Source organism: Platichthys flesus, chromosome 23 (assembly GCF_949316205.1).
Source record: "Platichthys flesus chromosome 23, fPlaFle2.1, whole genome shotgun sequence".
Classification (NCBI taxonomy): Eukaryota; Metazoa; Chordata; class Actinopteri; order Pleuronectiformes; family Pleuronectidae; genus Platichthys; species Platichthys flesus.
The window spans coordinates 9,360,173-9,368,341 of NC_084967.1; positions in this window are offsets into that span (position 1 = coordinate 9,360,173).

An 8,169-nucleotide genomic window follows, 5' to 3' on the forward strand; every position below is an offset into this window, starting at 1 on the left:
TCGCCTCCCACCTAACAACGTCTCTGGTTCCAGAAGTAAGTTTCCCATAATTTTTCTCCATTGAAGTTTCATAAAATACTAATTAAAAGAGCTCTAAGCGTGGAACTTGACCAAAACAAAGACAAAGTTGCAAGACTGTGTACATACTTATTTTAAGAGTGAAGGAACTAAACAACCCATGAACCATTTCCTCTTGAATTTAAACCTTGGAGTCAAGGAAGTGTTGCAGTGTAGTTTGTGGTTGTGATGAACATTTCCATGGTATCAGCGATCTCCACCAATCAGAGACTACTACACCTGTGGATTGTCGCCGGTGTGGTATTTCTCCTCGACAAACATATTTTACTTTAAGCGAAGTTCAAAAGTGCATTGTGTACTTCCAAAAAGCTTGGGAAATATAACAATGATCCGCAAATTGTGACATTTTAGTTTGTATTGTAAGTGACCCCTGTCAGGACAGGGGCACTTTAGGGGCCATAAAGATTCTATCTGGGGCCATTGCCCCCCCATGGCCCTGCCTCTGGATCCACCCCTGACGAGAATACATAGTCTACTAGTCCAAAAGATATGTGCTCTCATCAGAATCTGTGTTAAAATACCATTAAGTGTAATAAAGTGACTGTAAACTCATCAGGGACTGTGCTACTGAGACGCCCATCACAATACAGCAGTAAAAGTTCCTTTGGGTTTACCTCTCTATAAATTATACACAAGGGTTTTTACATGGGCCGTGTGATCTGATTTATGAAGGTTATGAAGGTGGCGGCTGAACGCTCCTCTTGGTGGCGTGTGTGACAGGCGTGGATGCAGCCGTGCGCCACACACAGTGGCGTCCGTGCTGAAACTCCAAACTTGACACTTGGTCAGGATGTGTGAAGGTGTTATTTACTGCACCGTGTGTTATTCCAAGCGCTGCCTGACACATGAACCTGTGTAGCTATGTCTAGTATTTCAATAATCCAGAGCGGCTTCCTTTCTACTCGCAGACTCAATGGGTCATTAATCAGTGTGCAATTGAGCGAGTGTCAGACGCTCGCCTGCTGCTTTCTCTGAAAAGGAATGACAGAGGTTTAGGTTCAACAACAAGCTACTGACGTTAACCCCTTCACTCCCCCACCCACTATTGTTGGCGGCTGATCAAAATATATAATTTGTCTGTGCTTCCTAAAGAGGAGTAGGAAGAGGCTAAAGAGTCATCTTCACCACATCCACCATATTCTGTAAGAGCATCAGTATAGACAGTTCCCTGAAATGAAAGGAGATTCTGAAACTGAATGAGTTTCGAGGACTTTTGGCGATGCCAGTCTGCTCCGACACTGTGCTTTCCACATCGGAATTTATAACACTTGTCCTGCCCCATGCTTGATCTGTCCAAGTGCCACCCTTCGGCTGAATGTTTCAGAAATGTTCCTGCTGTTGTGAACACGTGTGACCCAGCCAATCTCCTGCTGCATTCTTCATGTGTGGAGGGCCAACCTCAGGAAAAAGTCTGTCCCCAATTTTCATGTCTGAAAACAATGTAATAGCAATAGAGCTCCATGTTAAAGCATGATCCCGATGAAGGTCAAACGGAGGACCAAATCAGGAGCAAGCACCCGATCTATCACAAAGTTGGTGTCATAGTTTGAAAGACGACCCCCCCTGGCAGCACAAACAAGAACCAAACACCTAACCCATTCCACTATTTTTCGTCCTTGCCCGTCAAATGTTTAACTCTTTTCGACACAGACGTGGATCTGTGTCCAGAAATATAAGGTTTCAAAATGTTCAAAAGTCCCTGATTTGTGGGGCAGAGTGCTCGGATTGAATTTTCAGCCTGGGCTGTGAAGTCAGGGGAGGGGAGAGAGAGCTCGTTTGAATGTCCGTGAACCTGGCAGTGGGACAGATCCAGCAGGTCAAACAGTATGGCTTATTGTCCCTGCCAGCCAGCCGGCCCACACAGCGAGGGACCCACGGACGCCCTCGTTCACCCGGCTGGCTGCTGCTCTGACAGCTTGATTTACAACCTGCATTACACACCCTCGTCTCTGCAGCTACGCTCTTATCCAGAGGCATTGGCGCTGTTCGTCAGCAGGACAGTACGCTTCAGTTCAGACTTAGAGGATATCTTCAAATAATAAACTTTATCACCACACACCGCTGTTTCCAATTCCCTGTGAATAATCCTTCTCAGGAAAAATACTCATCAGGGCCTGGATTTCATCACCGGTCCATCCGTCATAGGCTTTCTTCTGCAGCTCCAAATTGTTGATATGTCGAGAACGATTGAAACATGGCATACGCAGCTACAGGTTTTTAAAAATGGCAGCTTAAATAAAAAGCTAAAACCAATCAGGTACATTTAGCCATCCTAAAGGTACTGATACTTTCATAAAGTTATATCCCTGAGCAGGGCACATTTTTGGATTGAAAAAGATTTACCTAGATCTTAAATGTGCAATACATAACTTTGGCCACTAGGGGTGTCTCAATCAAAACAATAACAAATAACTTGGACTGTGATGTCGACAAGCTGCATGGGATCATGGGATATTGTGTTCACCATCATTTGCGAAAAAGGAAATTACACAAGTAAAAAAATATATAATATAGGTCTAGTCGTAGGCCCTGGTCTGAGCGGTGGAGACTCAAAAACTCAAGAAGTTCCTGCAAATGCTTCTTGTTCTAGGGGAAAGTTACTGTCATCGTAACATGGCTATAGCTCACCAAACCCTAAAAATGTGCAGTGCTATAGTTTCTACAGTTTTTGTTTCATTCGTGCAAAAACAATTTCACCTGAGCAGCTTTTGTCTACAGTCACATTCATATGCATCCACCCACATGAATAACACACATAGCTGCTGAACCTTCCAACGGGAAACCTTATCGTCTTCAGTGTCCCTGTCGTTCTCTTTCCACCTGTTCCCTTCGCCTCCACGCAAAATAGAGTCGGCCTTTGTGCGTGGCCCCGGCTCTTTGTGCTCGCACACAGTCATCTGTAACATTAAGCCTATTTACAGCAGACACAGGGAGCGGGGTATAAAAAGGTAAACCTATAGGCCGACACATGCGGCCGGAGAGGAAACGAGGATCAGCACAGCGTGGAGAGCACAAAAGAGGGGGGGGGGGGGCCCTCTGGGTCGGTAAATCCTGGCACCTTCTGGTGCGTGGAAATGCGGCGCGGCGGATGAAAAGTGTCGGAGCTGGGGCGCAGCGTTTTGTCCGTCTCTGATCCTGTCCTTTATCACTGCCATTTCTCCTCCTCTTCTCCTTTTCTTTTTGGAACACTGCTTTGAAAACAATCCAGATTGATGTGGGACTGCGCGCTTTGTGGCGGTAGTTAAAATAACATGGGCGATGAATGGCTTAGACCGCTATCTCCCTATCGGCCGATCAGGTTGTTGGAAGAGCATCTCACCTGAGCTCCAGGCTCAGCTGTCCTGACGTGGCCTGGTTAGCATTCCCAGGAATTTACGGGATCGGGAAATAAAAGTTATGATTTTTCTCTCTTCTCTGCACATGTTTGGTGATTAACTTTAATGTGGAAACGTTAACTTGGTCCGGGAGATAATATATTTGACAGCAGTCAGAGCGAAACCTTAAAAACACGGCTTATGATTTCAGGCCTGGTCAGAAAGGTGATATCCAGTCATTAAAAAAACTGGATAACCTCAGAGCGTGTCGTAATCGTGACTAATGAATTTTGCATTTAAGTGACATTTAACCCTGTGAAACTGTCGGACGGGGGAGATCAAGTTGAGCTGGACTGACAAATAGCTTCAAAACCAGATATCTGGCGATAAAAAGCCTGGAATACCATTTACAATTCAGATCGCTGGGAAAATAATTTGATATCTTTAAGCAATATGCAGGAAAACAAATTGGTTTCATTACCCACCAGGCCCCTCCTCACTTTGACCCGGTATAACCCATCTCTAAAACCTCCAACCCCCTCTTAGAATGAGGTAAGTGGTTCCAGATTTTGGCCTAAAGGAAAACTGTCAATCACGGTGTGGGAATCGAGTCGGGCTGCGTTTCTTACTGGTCCGCTCGTCCTCAAAACATCATCTGGAGGAGACAGGGAACTGAATCCTCCTCTTCATCTGTCTTGCTGAAAAACAAAAGTCTTTTCTCCTAAGACAAAAGCAAATGTTCTTTTTTACAAATCCAGATAAGAGGATTTCACAACAGCTCCATGCACGTCTGGCCGGTCGCTGTCACTCTTCACGTTTATCTACCTGTAATCTATGTTGTTTTTCAAACCCCCCCCCCCCCCCCTCATTTGTCTATCTACCTGTGTCATCTCCGTTGTAGCCACAGGCAGAACGGGTCGGGGGGATTGTGGGGGGGGGGGGGGGGGGGGGGTGCACTGTTATCACTACGCTGTCATCAGATGCAGTTCACCCGAGTCAGGGGAGCTTCGGTTACACTTACTGGAAGGATCTCCCTTGGCTAAACAAGGACATTTTTCGAATTCTATTGTGACCGCATACTATAAGAGGCAAAGATGTCTCGTTCTTGATGGAAAGATTTTTTTACTGGAGTCGAGAAAAGACTTTTGTATTTCAAAGTATTTTTTCACACTGGTTGTGACGGAGCTTGGCTAGTTGTTGCACTTTATAAATTGATCAGCGGATAAGATAATCCTTTATTAATCCCATTAAGGAGAAATTAGCAGAAAAGAGTGTTATTAAGCAGCTTCATAGCAGTTGTTTAAATTGACTGGACGGACAAGAGAGTGGTATCAAGCTGCTCATTTAACTCTTAGCAAAAAAACGAAGTAAAAAAAGTGATGATAAAAATGTCTTATTCAAACTTTTTACAAACAGTACGTTTCCTGTATAAAGCCAGGTGTCCTGTCCAGGTGTCACTAAGCCCAGCACCTATAACCTGCCTGCATGCCCAAAATGCCCCAAATAATTCATTTTTAAGCAGGAGCACACAACTCAATATGACAAGTGGACTTTCCAGGGTGAGACGGGGTATGACACGAGAACGGCTTAGCCGACTAATTAAACTAATTCAGGTATTTTTATGAGAGGAAATGGCTTCGAGTGGAAGGACTGGAACACAGACTTTTCTCATTTCTGGAATTCCTGCCACCTCTGAGTGGTAATTGTTGAATGAAGTAGATCAACAGTTGGTTTCCCCCCCTGCAGAGACACACATATGCACATGCACACGCACACGTACACATACAGAAACTAACAGCTTCCTGACTCACTGGTGCGGTGTTATTGCAGACAGGTGCTTAACAGCAAATGAGCGCACTGGTTAAATGTTAATCCCACAGAGGGGATGTACTGTTCACTGCTCAGGGCACACCTAGTCACACACGCACTACCAACCTGCACAGGACCTCCAGCAGTTCAGTTACCATACCTGGCATACCTGGGCACTTCGTCAGGGACTTGAACCCCTGAGAGCCGGGTGCTTTACCTCTCGAGTGTTTGACCATATTAGGTCAGGTGGTTGTTGAGCTCTGCTTGAGTAGATGGAGGTCACCATGTCGCCTGAACACAATTACTGAGCGTGTCAAGTCACCTGACTTACATGAGGGATTTAGCGGCAGCCCCTTAGGAAAGGCGGCATACATGTCGAGCATGTCTGCAACATTTTATCGCAAATTAACAGATTCATTTGAGATTGCTGTTAAACATCTGGTTTTGGATCAGAGTTTCATGGGCCAAAAAATCTGCTGCTGCTGCGAAAAAACTAGATAGTTAATATTTATGACTGTTATTATTTCATGGATTTCCTACTTTTGTCCTTTTTTCATTGTGTGATTGGCAAAGCTGTTGGTTTTACCATCATAGTCCACATTTATACCACTGTCCTTGATTGTGTTCCATTTGTTCCACTTTGTAAATCTCAAGTGGGTAAATACTTTACCTATTGTTTGTTCAACCAACCAACCCAACACACCAACCAACCAACCCTCTAACTAACCAACTAGCAAACAAAGGCGCAAACAAGCACAAAACCCAGCACACACAAACCAACCAACCACATCTATAATGTAGGACGGTGTAAGTGGAGTGCAGTTTCCCCCTCAGGACTGTACTGCGAGGCATTGAAATCCCAAACTCAGCAGCAGCAGCATTGTTCGTCCTGTAACTCAAGATTTAGGCTTTGGATCCTCACATGTGGTGAAACGTCCAGTGGATGCTGAATAATCAGTCGTGTGAGTAAACGTTAATGTCGATTGACTAAGCATGTGCTCTGTGTAAGTAAAATATCGTACACAGTTATTGTGTATGATATTTTATTGATCTATTCAGTGATTATCTGGGTGAGTTTCCAAAGTGTTAACAACTTCAATTCTAAAAGTCCCTTGCCTAGTCTCCCATGGCCTGACCTGCAGTATCTCTAAAGCTCTATGTTAGGCTGCACAATGGTGCAGCTTCACCCATTATCATTCAGCAAAGGGTGGAGGAAAAAAAACTCATGTCCCTATTTCTTCAAACCAATCACAATCGGCTCAGGCGGAGCGAAGCCAAGTTTGCAGCAACACGGGGGCCCCTGTAACACAGTGCTGGGGGGAGGGAACTTGTTTTGATGGAGCATTTGCACATGGGCAGGTGATCTCTTTCATTACAGAGGCTGATTCTTTATAAAGAAAGTGCCACTGAAGATGTATGTCAAACATGCGATCGCACGATCTAAACCTGCGTCAAAACTTGCCACTTCCACAGTGTCGGTTGCTAACTCGGAGGTTGTTGTTGATGAGTGTGGAGGGCATTTTGAAAACAGGAAGCGGGAGGTGAGGAAAATGCCGCCTGATATCGGCACCAAATGGCAGGTTCATATCTGCCATCTACCTCCGGTGAGTCATGCTTGTGCCAGGATCAGCCCTGTGACCATATATAGGTCTGGCCATTAACTTCTCTGTATATAGATCTTAAAGTGAGTACCTCATTCTCCGAGTTAATGCTCAACCTGTCTTATACGACGCTGTGTAATCTTTAAGCCTGTGTTGACCCAAAGACCACCAAACACGATCAACTCCGAAGCTGTAAAACAAAGAAGTGCATTTAAAAACCGATGCAACGTTGGTTTCATTAAAAGCTGTGCAGCCTCCAACCCGAATCATAATCTGACATCATGTAATTCCGTCACTTGGTCCTTTGGGCTTTGCCAAAACTAAACTGTAGGTAGATTGAATGTGAGGCGTGTTTGCTCTGAGGAGTGAATGAGTGAATGATAGCCGTTTCAAACGCAAACTCACTCCTGTGTCATTTATTTGTTTCGACACGGTTTACGAGAAGGAGCTCATATGAACACAAACTCGACTCTGTGGGTCCGCGAGTGAGTGGGGGTTAAACAAATGAGCCTTTTGGCTGAGAGCTTACTGAGGCAAGCTAAAAAGCAAACATCGGGCATTTAGGCACGATGCGCACAAACACACACACACACACACACGTAGATAGAACGACATGGGGTCGAGCTGGGGGGGCCTTAATGGTATGTTTCAGTCTAATAAAGAAAGCGGCCTGACATCTTTAACATTCATCAAGCTCACCAGAAGTTCTTGTTGAATTTTATGTCCTCTGCATGAACAAAGGTTTCGCCTAAACCTGTCTTTTTTGTGCATTTTTTGAAAATATTTCAAATAGCAAGCAAACTCCCTCTTCCTCCTCCTCCTCCTCCTCCTCCTCCTCCTCCTCCTCCTCAGGGTTTCGGCCCCAGGGAGGAAGTGTGTGACAACATGGAGCTCCTGGACCATACTGAGGAATTTCTCTCAACACACACACACACACGTAGGGACACACACAGACAAAATCCAGGGGGTATGTCAACCGAGAGCAGGAGTGGAGATCAGAGGGAGTGTGAAAGCAAAGGAGAGGAGAATGAAGGATCAAGGAAAGGAAAGGAAAGACCTCGGCCTGCACTCTCGCCTTGGGAGGTCACAGAGAACAAATGTCTTTGACAGTCCAGAAATGAATTTTCCTGCCGCTGTTACAGGTGGAGCCAAAAAAATCCAAGCCTCCCTTCAGACCCCAGACCAGCGCTTGTCAAAGACAGATAAAATATTGGGAAAATACTCAATGAGAAACGTTCTTCTGAAGTTTCCTTAACTGAGATGTCCCGGACGACCTGGTGTCTTCCTCTAGCTTAAGAAATGTTTGATTATAAACCACTATACAAAACTATATGTTATCAGCCTGAAGTCAGTTCTATCATTTGGTC